The sequence below is a fragment of the Schistocerca cancellata genome, chromosome 4 (assembly GCF_023864275.1).
Source record: "Schistocerca cancellata isolate TAMUIC-IGC-003103 chromosome 4, iqSchCanc2.1, whole genome shotgun sequence".
Classification (NCBI taxonomy): Eukaryota; Metazoa; Arthropoda; class Insecta; order Orthoptera; family Acrididae; genus Schistocerca; species Schistocerca cancellata.
In genome coordinates, this window is record NC_064629.1 from 716,611,429 (window position 1) to 716,629,418 (window position 17,990).

At 39.9% G+C, this 17,990-nt stretch overlaps 1 protein-coding gene and 1 pseudogene across 1 annotated transcript in view; one reads left to right on the plus strand and one right to left on the minus strand.

Annotated features, from left to right (window-relative positions):
• Nucleotides 1-17,990, plus strand: part of LOC126184402 (serine-rich adhesin for platelets-like) — a 163,005-nt gene that overhangs the window by 110,282 nt on the left and 34,733 nt on the right. The window lies entirely within an intron of this gene.
• On the minus strand, nt 5,330-5,447 carry LOC126185793 (5S ribosomal RNA; annotated as a pseudogene).

The window sequence follows — 17,990 nt, forward strand, 5'->3', positions numbered from 1 at the left end:
TGTTCGTACTGGTGACCAGGCCACAGTGGTGAGAGCCAAAGTGTCTGGTATATCTGGTGCAAACCAGCCGCTGGTGCAAACTGCACCTCAGCTTCTGCAGGACATATAGCAGACAGCTGTCTGCCTTTATCAGAATTGAAGTAGTTCCTTCACATTTCACAATTAATGAGGAAAAATTAAAAGTATTTCTAATGATACATGATCTGTAACAATAGGAAACTAAAGAGCAACATTTTTATACCTTTTTATTGCTATTTTTCAACTAAAAATTGTGAAATTCAAATGGAAACCCTAAATACAGTTAGAGGAAAAAACTTGAACCAGGTCAGGTGATCCAGGGAAAAGTACTTCGAAAAGTATTGCCACTTGGTCTTTGTTTCACTGCGGTTTCTTAGATGTTATCTTGATTCCAAGAGCTATGCACAGTTCCTCAGTAGTGCAAACAGAACCAGTGAGCCAAATACCACCTCAAGAACTATCACCTATCAGTCTGTGTCACAAGACCAAGGAGATCATTCTGAAAGGTCATCATTGGCTCCAGTTGATGAATCACGGCCCCCAACAACTATTGCACCATTAAGAAAAAAGAGAAATAAACTAATACCAAAAAAAAAAGAATTTTTATAATTTGGAATGAACAAAATACCTTTGATTGATTGACTGTTTTCTTTTTTTGGTCCCATTTCATTACATTTTGTACAAAGTGTGTACTTGTAATATAGGATAAGTCAACTTAAACCTATTTTCTTGCAATATTCAACCTATTTATTAGAATTTAATACATCAAAATGACAATACTTTTAATAATGCTGCATACATTTTTCACCCATTTTTAGATCCTGAAAATTATTTACGTACTACATTATACTCATATTTATGTTTTTCTCTTAGTACTTATGTTCTCAAGTTATTTACATATTACAATATGTCCAGTTAGTTACAGTACCTCTGTAACAGTAATAGTAGCATTTTTCATTCATTGATACATTGATACATTGATACATATCTACACCATAAGATTCTTTCTCCATTAAATAATCTTTTAAATGTTTTTGGGATGTCTTTTTGCTCACATTGCCCTGTATACTCTTTGGAAGCACTTTGAGTTTGATACCTGAGTATTGAGGACGTTTCTCAGAAACTCTGTCAGTGTTGTATACTTCTCAGCAGGCCTTTATTTTTTGCTTCATATGTATGAACGTCTGCAATTCTTTCTAGTATTGCATTTACTTTTATTAATGATAACATTGTTTTGTAAATGTATAGAGATGGAATTGTCAGTATTTTTAGACTATGGAAAACATTTCTTCATGAGTCTCTTTGTTTTTTATTCAAGATGGCCCTAACAGCTTTTTTTGATATGTAAATATTCTATTTGTATTTTTGCTGCTGGAATTTTCCCAAACAGTAATTCCATATTGTAGGTGTGGCTCAAATATAGCATGGTACACTGTACATAGCAGCTCGTTGTTGGCATAATGTACAAGCTGTTTCATGACAAATATCACAGTGCCTAACTTACAACAAACATTAGGTATATGTTGACTCCACTGGAGCTTATTGTCAATTGTAATGCTCAAAAATTTAATAGTGGCAACTTCTTCCAGTCTTGTTTCATCTCTGAATATATCTGTGTGTTCTTCCTTTCCTTTATGTGTGAACACTATGAACATTGTCTTTTTTAGATCTAAAATTAAGACATTTTGTATAAGCCACTGTACTGTGTTATTTATTGACACAAACACACTTATTTCCAGTGTTTCCAGATTTTTTCCTACATTCATTAGTGTCATGTCATCTGCACGTAGTATTTTTTTTTTATCTTTCTCACTACATCAATATTGCTTACAAATAGATTGAACAGAAGTGGGCCAAGTACAGATCCTTGATACACTCTATACTTAATATTTCTGATTTCAGATCTGTATCCAGTTTCTGTTTCCCCTTACTGCTTTCTGTTAATGATGCATGATTTTATCCACTTGGCTGTATGTCCATAATTACCGTAGCTTTCAAGTTTTTCAGTAAGTATGGGTGATTGTGTCAAACACTTTAGACAAATTCAGGAACATAGCAGACACAGAGTTTCTTTTGTCTAATGCATCTATAATGGATTCTATGTGGCTTGCAATGGTGGTTTCTGTAGATTTCCCATTTTGGAAGCCATGTTGTACTGGAATCAGAATACTGGGTTTCTCCAGGAATGTGGTCAACATACTAGACATGAGCATCTCCAGTATTTTTGAGAAACCAGAGATTAAAGACACTGGTCTGTAGTTATTTGGGTCATTTAAATATCGTGATAAAGGCACAGCTAGATATTACCAAATATAACGATGCTAATTATTTTCTGATGTTTCTCAGGTTGTGAATAGTCTGTAACACTCACTGAAATGTGTTGTGATTCACTCTGTAATTCGACTAAAATCTACTTTCCTTCTTTGTGTGAAGGAAAATTTCTGCTAAATGTCTGTTACTATACATGGGGTGAGACTGTAACTTCTTCAATGCTTAAAAAGTAGACGAGTTGTTGTCAAAACTATATCAACAAAGTAACACCACTAACTGGCTGGCAGCAGATAAATGATGGCTGCACATATGTTATCCACGACCTTGTACGTTAGCTGTCGAAGAGTGTGGATTCCATTGTGGTGCAGCCCAACCTATGAAGGACTCTAATGATCTCGATATCAACAGGACAATAAGTCCCAATCTCTCTTCCTTCTTTCTGTTAAAATAGAAAAATCAAAATCAAAACTACTTAGTGATGAAGATGAGATGTCATTATTTATAACTTGTGCTGCTACGTTCTCACAGAAATATGAAAGTGAAGATTTCAAAATGAAACACCTTGTACATTAGTCAATATAGACGCAGAAAAATCCATAAATGTAGTTCTATTATTTGGCATCTGCCATTTTTCATATCCAACCAGATAAGAATTAAGTAGAATGCTGCAAACTTTTAATGGAGTCTATCCACAGCAAACTCTCAAGTTAATTTATTATTCTCTTTTAGTTCTGTATAAGAAATGTGCTTTCTACTAATTGTATGAGGTTGACAACAAATAATTGCTTGCCTTTTATAATGTCAAGTACAGCTAAGGGAAAAATTTGTATAAATTTGGAGTTTTCTGGACATGGATCATTAAAATAACATGAGAAAACAACAATATACCTACACTGACCACCAGCAATTCATTTTTGCTATCCTGCAGTGTTAAACAGTACGCTAACATGCACAAATTCTATAGGCTTGTGAAGCAGCATTGACACCGTCAGTAACTCTCATTTACTTGAGAACGTACTCATATCAGTGTCACTACCATTTCAAACTGCAAAAGATGCCCAACACCCCTTAGTGACACCTGGAGTGTACAAAATTCCATGCAGTTGTGGCCAGTATATATTGGAACAACGAAAAGAAGTGTAAACACCTGCTTAGCCAAACATAAAAGAAACTGTCACTTAGGACACATCGAAAAATTGACTGTAGCTGAGCATGTTTTTTGAGATGGGAACCACGAAATTAAATTTAATGAGACAAGCATTCTAGCACGAACATCCCATTATCTTGCGCGCATGTATAGAGAAGCAATAAAGATTCGCAAACACCATAATAATTTTAATAGAAAAGAGGAAGTTTTAAAGTTGGACAGAATAGGGATGTCGACATTGCACCAGCAGAATGACAATCATTTACTCTTAATCAAGAATAATGACGCTCTATAAATGCGAGAGTACCTGGAGCCTCAGCCTACTAGCTAGGGCATAGCCACCTATGGTAGACTATCATACACCAACAAGCGACAAACGTCGGCAAGCTCCTGCATATCAGCAACACTGACTGGTAATTACCAGCTGCTATTAGAGATGACCAACAGGCCACAGCAGGGACACCGACGAGCTCACCCACTGACACACAAACAATTCGCCAACATCACCCTACACTGTGCATCCGATATATGACCTATTGGACACAAAAATGATGATAAACCTAACTGTTGCATGTTGCTGACGCTGAACACGAGCTCTAAACCGGCACCCAGCGTCAGCCTCCGAGCAACACCACCGCACAACATCAAAGGTATCTACATGCATGAGAGCCACTACTAACAAAGCCTACCATTGCACGACCTATCGCAGGCAGCAAGACATCCGCTACTGCTCTTACCATCCGACCTAACTATCACAGAGGTTTTTTTCCCTTGACTCTTGCCTTGGCACTTTGTTTCCTCTGCCCTTCAAACCGCTACCCTTCGTTCGACTTCGACCCAATCTATCTCCAGATGAGCACATATTAATGGTTAACCTTAACTAGATGTACGCAAACATCGCAGTACCCACATCCTGTGACACCTCACTTTAGTGAAAACTACCCCTTATGCAGAGACGGCAGTAGACCTCTTGAGTTGGCCATCATGCCGGTGTGGGCATGGAGGGGCTCCACCTCTTTCTACATTGTATGAAACACTTTTTTGTTCTTTTAGCTGTATTTCACTCAGAGTAATGGTCTAAAACATATCCAACAGTAAGCCACCCACTCTCAAACTTTCTCACTACAAGATTAGTAAATCAAGTGCACAAATTTGATTAATAGAATCATTTCACAAATACTCTTATGAGGTATGAAAAGGTAAATGGTTTATTAAGAAGCTAAGATGGTACATTACCATATGTAGGATACAAAAACCAAATATTTTAACAGTATACTTCCTTCAATATCAATTGAGAAACATTACGGAACTAAAAAAAATCGTGTGAAGTGAAAAGTTGCCATTTCTTTTTTCATGCGCAAAGTAAAGCTTTTAGTGAAAAAATTACAAACTCAGTTGCCTCGCTGGCATAGCTCCTCCTGAAATCATATGTGAGCTAGCTGCGAGATGTGGGAAAAGTAAGGCCACGACGAAGGAAGCCCATCCACTATATGGTCATCAGCCCACACATCCTAGGCTCAAATCAAGAAAGAGCTTCTTGACAACTACTGAGACTCTCATCAAGAATCCACATACGGCAAGGATCTTGTGATGCCGGGAGAAATGTTGATATGTGGGAGAACGGATGGCTCCAAAGGAAGAACTTCCCCCTGAACATTTGGAGAAGAGGTCAGTATGAAGGTCTCTTAATAGCACTCTGTCTTCAGGCCACAAGTGGACCATCAGGACCATCCAACCGTCGTGTCATCTTCAGATGTGGATGCGGATAGGAGGGGCATGTGGTCAGCACACCACTCTCCCAGTCGTTATGGTGGTTTTCTTTTACTTGAGCCGCTTCTGTTTGGTTGTGTAGCTCCTTAATTGGCATCACGAGGCTGAGTGAACCCCGAAAAATGGCAACAGTACATGATGGCCCGGATGGTCACCCATCCAAGTGCCAGCCATGCCCGACAGCACTTAACTTCGGTGATCTGACAGGAACTGGTGTATCCACTGCGGCAAGGCTGTTGCCTGGTCTCTCAATAGATTATGATCAAACACAACAAGATGCAAGACAAATCTGCGGACTTGGGGTTTCTCTGTGGACTCGGTTCTTTGCCATTGTGGTGTTGAGCAGACTAACAGCCATTTCCTTCAGCGTTCCTCATCACCAACCACCTGCACCATGCAAGACCTTACGTGAGCTACACCAAATTCACTTGAAGTGTCCAATTTTTGGTCTTCTTTTGTGTAAAATTATGTCGACACTTATGTTTTGATGTTTCTGTTCTTTTGACACAATAAATAAATAAGTAAAAAAAATAAGTTAATAAGACAATGTGGCGTAGTCTTACATATCAACAAGTCTTTTACAATGTCAAAAGTGCCCCTTGCGCCATCCCAGCCCAGCACACAGTGTGAGCACTTAGGACGTCAGCTTGTACTGCCTAGCAGCAGGCTGGGCAGTACAATGCATACTGGTGCGTTCATGTATGCCCTGTGGACTCAGCTTTAATGTACAGAAGATTAACACAGCTCAAATTATCACTTGTGTAAATATGTCACTGTCACATGGAATAATATCACTGCCGTAAGTAAGGCAGTTCCCTTTAGTTTATTTATTTATTTATTTAGTTTTATGATTGTCTACTGTTTTAAAACAAGCTGCTGTGTTTTGAAATAGTTTTGTGTATTGTGTACCATAACCTTTAAATGTTTAAGGAAATAACATTTCAAAAGTAGTTTTGGTTCATTTTAAACAAATTTATTCACACATTTAGTTTCAATTTTTTGATGGTGCAAGTATATGTTGCTTGTCATATTTCTGTAGATACAGCTGGAATATCATCAGCTGATTTAAACTTTTTGTGATATAAATAACAACACTTCAATGGCAGCTATGGGGGATTTTAAAATATCTTTCCTTAAACAGCTGTCTAATCTCACTTTTAAAGAGGTTGTGTTGTCATTCCATAATGTGAGGTATCCACTGTTTTGCACAGCGTTACCCAGTGGCCCTTCTGAGATTATAACAGCACATTACTACAGTCTCCTTAAGAGTAAAGGAAATGGTCTCTGGCCTCTAGCAGGTATGCTTGGACTGAGATAGAGTAATCAGTACCTGCACGAACAAAATGTCTAGAAATCTGAATTTTCCCCTGAATTTGGTAGAGAAATGTGAAAAGCTGTTTTCCAAAATTGAAGACACATAATTAAAGTACTGACCCAAGGAAGCACTCAAGTAAATGCATACCTCATAACTGATAGCCACTCCTTGCCTTTTCAGTGCATTTCTGGGTGGTAGCTGTAGCAGAACTGACAGGTGAGTTTCAATCTTCAGCTGCAGTGCAAGTAAGGAGCACACCTGTGTCGAAGCAAGTTGTGCTGACCCACTTGGATGGCACTTAACACAGTTTTCCCATTTCCTGATTTAAAGTATTCAATATTTTACAGTTGACACCTTGGAACTATCAATGTGGTGCATCAACTACACTCCTGGAAATGGAAAAAAGAACACATTGACACCGGTGTGTCAGACCCACCATACTTGCTCCGGACACTGCAAGAGAGCTGTACAAGCAATGATCACACGCACGGCACAGCGGACACACCAGGAACCGCGGTGTTGGCCGTCGAATGGCGCTAGCTGCGCAGTATTTGTGCACCGCCGCCGTCAGTGTCAGCCAGTTTGCCGTGGCATACGGAGCTCCATCGCAGTCTTTAACACTGGTAGCATGCCGCGACAGCGTGGACATGAACCGTATGTGCAGTTGACGGACTTTGAGCGAGGGCGTATAGTGGGCATGCGGGAGGCCGGGTGGACGTACCGCCGAATTGCTCAACACTTGGGGCGTGAGGTCTCCACAGTACATCGATGTTGTCGCCAGTGGTCGGCGGAAGGTGCACGTGCCCGTCGACCTGGGACCGGACCGCAGCGACGCACGGATGCACGCCAAGACCGTAGGATCCTACGCAGTGCCGTAGGGGACCGCACCGCCACTTCCCAGCAAATTAGGGACACTGTTGCTCCTGGGGTATCGGCGAGGACCATTCGCAACCGTCTCCATGAAGCTGGGCTACGGTCCCGCACACCGTTAGGCCGTCTTCCGCTCACGCCCCAACATCGTGCAGCCTGCCTCCAGTGGTGTCCAGGCGTGAATGGAGGGACGAATGGAGACGTGTCGTCTTCAGCGATGAGAGTCGCTTCTGCCTTGGTGCCAATGATGGTCGTATGCGTGTTTGGCGCCGTGCAGGTGAGCGCCACAATCGGGACTGCATACGACCGAGGCACACAGGGCCAACACCCGGCATCATGGTGTGGGGAGCGATCTCCTACACTGGCCGTACACCACTGGTGATCGTCGAGGGGACACTGAATAGTGCACGGTACATCCAAACCGTCATCGAACCCATTGTTCTACCATTCCTAGACCGGCAAGGGAACTTGCTGTTCCAACAGGACAATGCACGTCCGCATGTATCCCGTGCCACCCAACGTGCTCTAGAAGGTGTAAGTCAACTACCCTGGCCAGCAAGATCTCCGGATCTGTCCCCCATTGAGCATGTTTGGGACTGGATGAAGCGTCGTCTCACGCGGTCTGCACGTCCAGCACGAACGCTGGTCCAACTGAGGCGCCAGGTGGAAATGGCATGGCAAGCCGTTCCACAGGACTACATCCAGCATCTCTACGATTGTCTCCATGGGAGAATAGCAGCCTGCATTGCTGTGAAAGGTGGATATACACTGTACTAGTGCCGACATTGTGCATGCTCTGTTGCCTGTGTCTATGTGCCTGTGGTTCTGTCAGTGTGATCATGTGATGTATCTGACCCCAGGAATGTGTCAATAAAGTTTCCCCTTCCTGGGACAATGAATTCACGGTGTTCTTATTTCAATTTCCAGGAGTGTATCTACTGTGCCACAAACAAGGTCATTTCACCTGCAGTCTTCTGTTACCAAAACTGTGTTATAACCATTTGATTGATCTTTGGTGTGATTATTGTGTGTTAAAATTGGAAATATAAGGGCAGACCCAGTGTTCAAAATCCAAACAAAGTAACAAAGAAAGTTGGACAGTAAATAGCACTAAAAGGATAATTGTCAATTTGTATGCAGTTTGTAGAATAGTTTGAGATGGTGATGGAAAAAAAAAAAACATGATTTGGTATCACATATACAGTTATTATCCTAATAGAAAGTGTCCTGCATTACACAAGCATCTTGCAACATTGTGTGTAAGATTCCTGGTTTCAAACACAAGGCCATGTATTATTAACAGAGTGAGTCTCACCATGCATATATTAGTGGTAATAGTAGTAGAATTTTTTTTGTTATGGTTTTAGGGCACAAAACTGCTACGGTTATAAGCACTCAAAATAGTAGTAGCAGTAACAGCTGTTGTTGTTGTTGTTGCTGTTGCTGTTGCTGTTGTAGTCTTCAGTCTGACAGTTGGTTTGATGCCACTCTCCATGCCAGTCTATCCTGTGCAAGCATCTTCATCACTTCATAACTACTGCAACATACACCCATTTGAACCTGCTTAGTGTAGTCAAACCTGGTTCTCCCTTTACCATTTTTAACCCATATATTTCCATCTATTACCCAACTAACACTTCCTTGATGCCTCAACATATGCCCTATCAACTGATCTGTTCCTGTAGTCAAGTTGTGTCACAAGTTTCTTTACTCCACAATTTGATTCAGTACCTAATCATTGGTTACCTAAGCTACCCATCTGAGCTTAAGTATTATACTGCATCACCAAATTTTAAAAGCTTTTATTCTCTCCTTCTCTGAACACTTTACTGAGGTAACACTTCAGTTTATATTTGATGTTAACAAATTTCACTTTAACAGAAAGGCTTTTCTTGCTATTGCCAGTTGCATAGTCTACATCAATTCAGGCAGGCTAGAAAAAATCTTACCTTCATAGTCTCAGATGTTATTGAATTTAGCATGTTAAAATGAAGGACTAAGTAAGGAACATGCATTGTTTTGAGATGACACTGTGCAAACCATTTTGAAGGTGAAAATTTTGGAAAAAATTTTAAAATGCTGTATCTGTGTAACAGTTCTAGATATTTTGTTGGGTGTTTTTTATCTGAAAGATAATTGATTTATGATTACAAAGATATCCTCCATTTGGAATTATCTGTCAAAGTTATTTTACCACAGCGCTCTGAACTTTTTTTATAATTTATGGGATTTTTTTTTCAAAAATGCCATTCCATAAAATTTTAATTTTTTTCTGCTGTTTAGCACCATACAGTTCTGCATTCCACTTTTAGGGTGAACAGGTTTTATACACAATTGAAATTTTTGCCATACATAAAACCTGTTTTATTACCACATTATCACATAACAGGCTCATAAAAATCAAAACCTAGCATTATTTAGCATAATTTTAGTTTTGAAAGATGAGTGAGTATGAGACTCATTTTTCAACCATTTTAAATGGTTCCAGAATGTATGTGAAAGGTCCAATTTATACGAGTTCTGTGCACTCGGTTTTGTACTGAAATTAACCAGTCAATGAACTAAAAATGTGTTCCACTGCTTCAGTATCTTCCTTTGATATAGAGTGATGCCTTCCTGTCAAATCAGTAGGAACTGGAGCACTTACAATCTTCAAAATATTGTGAACAGGAAGTGAGCACTGATGGCGTTGTTGCTGTCCTTCAGCTGGAAACCTATATCCAGCAGCTGGTCCATGTAGTAGCATAAAGTTCACTACAATTTTGTTTAACTCATAACTGATGTCTATGATCTCTGCAATCCACCAGTCACAGTCATACACACATGCCACAAACGTCCCCCTTCTCAAGTTGTGAATCCAAATATTATCCGGCTGTTTCTGAGGTGTTGGCCAAATGAACAAAATTTCTTTTTTCTTGTTCTTTAAAGTGCGTGAAATATGAGTTTGCCCATCCCTCTGAGTCCAAAAATGTGTCTTGTGAATTCCTTTCACAGGAGTAATTTGTTTTGACCATTTTTTTTTTCTGCTCATGGAATTCTTTGATTTCCTCTTTGGACAAAATAATGAGGGCTGTGGATGTGTAAGATTTAACGACTCTCATAAAATCCTCATCATTCTAAATTGCAGCTGTATTTGGTCTAGAAAGATTTTATTTTGTAGCATGGTGCTTCAGCAGGCCTCCACCATCACAAGGCCCCTTCCTGTGACCAGTAGCACTGTGTACCCAGTCAGTTGGCACAAGTGACTTACTCAATTCAAACAGCTGGTAACGATTTTTAAAATGACTAGGAGTACCATCAAAAATAATGATGATCTCCTCTGCCCCTGTTTGCAGTTGAAGAATTTTGCGCATTGCTAGCAAAGCATGTGCTGAGTCATCACTTATAGCTGCAACACTAGTGATCTTGGTTTGAAAATATGTCACTCCTGTAGAAATTGATACCTGGTCATTATTCCAATGATACCCTTGTACTTCTTGTGGGATAATTACAGACCAGTTCTCAGCAAAATCACAGTGAGGCACTAAACATAGTTCTTCAGCCTGTACACACCCTTTCACTTCTGCAATGTGTTGTTGTTGCAATTTCTTCAGATGCTGGTATGTTACTGCTTTCACTGACCATTTACCAAATTTGTCAATAAAACTGTCAAAGGTAACAGTTTTCTCAATTATTTTCTTTTCCTCCCATGTTGCATATGTAATTTCTGCAGAGTTATCTGCTATGTCTTCCAGGCCAAGGGTGTGTAAAGACAGTCCTCTCTTTCCAGGGCAGTCACCACATTCTCTAAACAAACAAGTCTCTCGCTTTACATTACAGCAGGGCTTCCCAACCTTTTCAGCTGGCGGACCCCTTCTTCAGTTGAAAATCCTTGGCGGACCCCTAGTAAGTCAAGAGCACAGTAACTTTAAATTTCAGAGCGAAACCCATGGGAACTGAAAGCTTCTTAACGCAAGTTCCATGTTCCCAATGACCCCCCCCCCCCCCCCCCCGAAGTACCAATAGTCTTTGTTTAGAGATGAATGAAAACGAAATTAACGATCCAATTTGAATTTCCGCTGTATCCAGACACTTACTAGTGGATTTACTCCCTTTGTTCAACACGCTATAGCCTGATTAAAATTACTTGGTAACTGACATTTCACACGTTGGAGATGCCTTTCTCCAAGAGCAATCAACGTCATGTCCAAACTGTTCGCTGTTGACAAGCTGCCACTTGTGGTCTGTTCACTTCCACTGTTTGGCTACTGTTGTGTAAGGAGCATGCATATTTTGCAACAGTCGTGTGTGTGTGTGTGTGTGTGTGTGTGTGTGTGTGTGTGTGTGTGTGTGTGGTTTTTCGTGAAATCCAAAGAAAAATGTTCAGATGTATGTAAAGTCTATGGGACTTAACTGCTGAGGTCATCAGTCCCTAGCCTTACACACTATTAACCTAGGTTTAACTTCCACTAAGGACAACACACACACACACACACACACACACACACACACACAAAACCGAGGGAGGACTCAAACCTCCGGCGGGAGCGGCCGCGCAGTCAACGGCAACATGGCGTCTAACACTGCGCGGCCATTCCGTGTGGCTGCAAAGAAAAGAGGCAGACCCATGATTCAGGATACAAACACATTACAAAAGAAAAGAGTTCAAGGAATTGCCATTAAAGGACTATTGTGACATCTGTTGTGCAATGTGTGGGAATTCATTCACCCAGTTTACATGCGTTTCCAAAACCGGATTTCGTAAGACGATGTCCCAGTTCCACTTTTGGTTGGTCAGGTAAACACTTAAAAATCAATTCTGGAAATCTGATTTTATAAAGCTGTTTTCCAGTTCCACAATCGATTTTCGTGCCCATGTAAACAGCTTGGAAAGTCTAGTTATTTTTACGTCTTTCCCTATCTTCTGAACGGCAGCTGTCAGTCCATAGCTGGCAGCTAGCAGGTAGTGTTGCAACAGTGTACTGTAAGTTGGTAGCTGGCAACTGGCAGGCAGCGTTTCAACAGTTTAGTCACAGCTGACAACTTCAACTACTACTTGGACACTATATCGTGGCAGTCAGCCTCAACTGTAAACAAATTAGGAAAACAGACAAACAGACTCTCTTATTTCTATATAAGAAGACAAAGCATTTCACAGAACGTAAGACTTTTTTTCTCAAAGGAAACAATTCTGGCAGAGGAGATTTACCTTTTACAAGGTGACACGTGAAAAGTCCTCATTTGTTTATGCACGCAGCCAGTTGCCACAATATAGTGCCAGAGTAATAGCAAGTAATTGTAATTGAAGTATAGGCAGGCCATATTTTTAACTGAGAGGATGGAATATATTATAAAGAAAAGAAATTAGCTTTAGAGATCATTGTAATTTTCGTAACAAAAATATCAATGCCAACAGAATTCAATTAATAATTATTTTGTAAACGATAGAAGAGGGAAACAAAATTCCTACAGAGTTATAGTTCAGGTACATTCACTGAGCATCTACGAAGAAAAATGCTTTCTTCTTTACTATAGATGAGTCTGTAGGAATAATAATGGAATCCTAATGTGATGGTTGAGGATGCTTCTGCTGACACAATTTTGAAAAGTTGGGTTCAATTCTTGACAACTGGATATGGATGTATGCTTCGGTACTTAGTTTTGTGGGCAGCATAGATCAAGAATCCAGATTCACGCATGTATGTTGTAGCAAACGGAAGAAGTACACATTTTGCCTTTTCAACAAGGGGGTAGTATTTCTTGTTATCCAAACGGATCTAAAAGTGTGAGTAACCGTCAATGTCAAAATTTGATTTCAAGGTAGGGTCTGTGGCAACTTCTATCAACAACTCATATTCAAATTAAAACTCTGTGCCGGACCGAGACTCAAACTCGGGACATTTGTCTTTTGTGGGCAAGTGCTCTACCAAGAGCACTTGCCCGCGAAATGCAAAGGTCCCGATTTCGAGTCTCGGTCCGGCACACAGTTTTAATCTGCCAGGAAGTTTCACATTAGCGCACACTCCGCTGCAGAGTGAAAATCTCATTCTGAACTCATATTCATTTGATGATAGAATGTTCGGCTTTTTGGATACAGTGAATGGGCTGACCACCCATTCGTATTTCTGCAGCTTCTCATCTTCAGCTGTTGGGAAATAATATTCCAAAAATGACATCAAGCTTCGGAGATGTTCCAGGATTTGATGAAACAAATTCTTCCCAAGCGCCAATGTTTTGTTTTTCAAAAACTCCTTGAGAAGAGGAAAACACTCGACCTCCCCCTCCTCGACACTCTCTGCCAAAAAATTGATTTTCCTCTTGAATGCTCAAACTTCGTCGATATCAGTGACCTTTGTTTCACTTTGCCCTTGGAGTGAAATATTCATTTCTATCATTTTGGAGAAAATATCTGACAAATAGGCAAGTATACATTGCCAATTTTTGTCATTAATAAGGTCTGCTAATTTGGTGTTATGTTCCAAAAGGAAAGCCAAGACTTCCAATCTTAATTCGTACAACCGAGAGAGTGCATTCCCAAGTGAGAGCCACCTCACTTCTGTGTGGAGAAGCAGGGAACGATGAAGGCTTCCCATATCTTCACACAGTATTGTGAAAAGTCTTGACTTCAATGGCCTTGATTTTATGTAGTTAATGATTTGAATGGATTCGTCTAAAACTTTCTTGAACAAAACAGGCATTTGTTTCATAGCTAAAGCATATCTGTGGAGAGCACAATGACTACTGCTGCAATTCTTGGCGTTTTCTTTTATTTTCGTTATTGCTCCGACTGTAGGACCCGTCATAGTTTTTGCACCATCTGTGCAATTAGACCATGAAACTTCATTAGTCCTTAAAAAATCATCCAATAGATGGAATATGTCAGCACCTGTTGTGTTGGCAGGTAGTGGTCTGCACAATAATAGGTCCTCCTCAAAACATCCAGAATATTCATAACGGAGGAAAGCCAATAAAATTGCTAATCCTGCAACATCAGTGGATTCATCTATCTGAAGAGAAAATGAATTGTGTTGGATGCAAGAAACATGAGTGTCTTTCACATCATTTGACATGTCGACAATGCGTCTCTTGACAATATTGTTTGATAATGGCACCAAAGATACAAGCTTTACTGCCTTTTTGTCTAGCATGCAAGAAACAACATCATTAACACACAGCTTTATGAGATTTTCTGCAATCGTATGAGCTTTGCCTGTTTTTGTCACTCTATAACTAACCAAGAAAGAAGCTTTTAATGAATATTCATTAATTGTTTTTGCATGAGTTTTCAGGCAATGCTGAGAAGCAGCTAGTTCAGCACTCTTCCTTTTGAAAAAATCGATGTCTTTAGCCTGGAAATCTGGGTGAGTACCTTCAAAATGACGGCACAATTTAACTGGAACCATTGAACTGTTCAGAAGGACTCACGCACAAATTACACATTGAGCTCTACCCTCCTTTGTCTCCATAAAGCCCATTTATAAATAGCTTTCGTTGTACTTATGCTTTTTGGTTATTCCACTCCCACAGGATATTGCAACCAAAGGAGTACTTGCAGCGTTTTCACATAATAAATCCGGCTGTGGAGCTTCTTGTGATTGTTCTTCCTTTGCTCGTCCTCCCTCCTCATCCATTTCAACTGGAAACTTCCCTTATTGTGAGGGCAATGGAAAAAATGCACCCTTCTTCAATGATCCTGACTTCAGCCACTGATCCATGTTATAAGTAATAAAATGGTCAAAAATCGAAATAGGTAGTGCACTGACAAAGCAAGTTTAACATTTAATGGTGCCTGGAGCCACATACGTGCCACCGAGCGCTGTGATTGGTCGACAAAGCTCTCTCCGCGCATGTGTAAAAGGTTTCAGCACATCTAGCGCCGTGAGCAGGCGTACAAACGACCCCCGTATTGTTGCGAAACAGTCAATCAGAGAAGCTGCATTCTCTGGCACTAAACTGTGTATGCGTTCTCACTTAGGAACCGCAAAGGCTACTTGGGAATACGACCTGTAGTAAAAGTACACGTTTTTCACACGAAAAAAAAAAAAATAGTGATGAATTTGATTTTCACATTTTTATTCAATAATGTTACTCATTATTTTACATGATTTGGTAAAAGGTGGCCGCAGACCCCCTAGAAAGAGCCGGCGGACCCCTAAGGGGTCTGCGGACCACACGTCGGGAAGCCCTGCATTACAGACTACTAATGACTTCACACGCCCAACTAAGGTGTCATGTGGCACATGCTCCAGTAAGTTCTTCAAAGTTACCTCAGATAGTTCAAAATTCGTGCAGTACACACATAAAAAGACATCTTTAAGTGGGTGTGAAGTACCCACTTAGGTCGTAATGCATAAAATTTTGATCTTCCAATATGTGAAGTTGTATAGTTGCTCTTACAAATTGAAAAAGTTTCTTTAATACTGCGAGTCATGTACCTATTCACTTTCACAACTTTTTGACCTTCAACAGTTACAGTTATAGTGTCTTTTTTGTTAGCACTCTGGCAAGAACAGTCACATTTATCTCCCAGATAAAGTGACTGCACTATTTGAACTTGTGCTGCTTCTACAGGATGACCATAATAGAGATCTGGTCTTCCAAAGACTCCTTTTACAGACCTTACATTTCTTGATTTGTCTACCATGTACTTTGATACTGAGGGAACGTGGTTCAAAATTCTTTTCTTTGAAAGTGTCTCTGAAATAACAGTTAAAACTTGCACCTTTTCATTGTAGGATGCACAATATTCAACAGCTGAATTGATATTTGTGAAAAATTCCTGGCAAGAGGTGTAAGAGTTGGTTCATTTTCTTCTGAAGATGGAATTTCTACTTTGAAGCAGTGTATTCTTTTGCTGTGGTGTATTCATTCATAGTTTTAGTAATTTCTCTGCACTTTCTTGATGCATAGAGCTTATGACTCAACTTTACTGACCACAGTTTCTAATGTGGACTAACGCCTATCTCTGTAGTTGACTGATTCAGAGTATTTAATTCTTCTTTTATTGATGCAAAATCTGAATCATCTGCGCATGGGAGGTTTCACCTTGTTCAGATACTATCATTGTTGTTTTTCTGTCAAAACATGTAGAACACAAAAAGTAGTCACTGGAAACATCTTCACTTTGAAACAGAGTCTTTAAATGAGAACACTTATTCCCAAGCTGAACAAAGTTTGCTTTTTTGTTTGTGTTATATATCACTCCTTTATGGATATGCAAATAGTTGGCACACTTCACTCCTCTGTGGCATTGCTGCCTCTGGATCATGGGGTCCTGGGTTTGCTTCCCGCCTAGGTTGGGGATTTTTCTCTGCCGGGGGACTGGGTGTTTGTGTTGTCCTCATCATTTCGTCATCATCATCATCATCATCATCATCATCATTCATGACAGTGGCTAGATTGGACTGTGTAAAAAACTGGACTTTGTAAAAATTGGGACTTTGTATAGGAACTGATGACCGCACTGTTGAGTGCCCCGCAAAACAAACATTAAACTCTCCTGTGGCCCCAGTCAGAAGACATTTCAAACAGTCCTTTTCACAAAACACATCACAACTGTGTGAACTGACAAATTCCTCATGAAAACACAGAGCTCATTGGGTGGTCTCATATTTCTCAGAAGCCTCTTCAGTAAACAAATTAGCACTGAACAATTACAAAACAGAAACCTGCAATGAACAACCATGACAAAGAAACTGACAAGAAACTACAACAAAGTGTAGGAAATATCTGCATCAATGAAAGTGGTAAGAAATAACTGCAACAAAGACAATAGAAATAAAGCAGAGGTTGAAAGTACTGCTTCAGTTGTAAATTTCTTTATTTTTACACGACTGGTTTCGGACTGTTATAAGCCCATCATCAGGTACCGTAACTGTGCTGCGGTCCCCAAGCACCGTGTGTACCAGGCACGGTGTGCTGCCTATGAGCACAGAGTTCTGTACTCATGGGCAGCTCTCTGTGCCTGGTACATGTGGTGCTCAGGGACCGCAGCACAGTTACAATACCTGAAGATGGGCTTATAACAGTCTGAAATCAGTCATGTGAAAATAAAGAAATTTACAACTGAAGCAGTATTTTGAACCTCTGCTATAATGCTCAGTTGTGGATGTTCTCCCAACAGGGTTGTTAATAGAAATAAATGCTGTAACAAAGAAACTAGTAAGAAACAACTTCAGTGAAGACATAAATTACCCTTGAAAGGAAAAAAAAATGATTTTTAAAAAATGAAACCTGTCCAACTTAAAAGTGGAAGCTCTCCTTTACAGAGAACATAGTACTACATGGTACTAATCAACAGAAGAAAATTGAACTTTTCTGGATTGTCTTAAAAAAAAAAAAAAAAACCGTAAATTATTAAAAAAAATTCAGTAGGTGACAGTAAAAGAACTTTGATAGATATGTCCAAATGGAGGATACCATTGTAATCATAAAGCAGTTATCTTTCAAATAAAAAAAAAACTTTTAAAAAAATCTCTAGAACTGTTACAGAGATACAGCATTTAAATTTTTTTTACAAAATTTGCATCTTCAAAATGGTGTTCGCAGTGTCATCTTTGGAGGCCTGTATCTCAGGGCAGGAATTTTTTTACAGAAAACAAAAAAATGTTTTTCTTACTT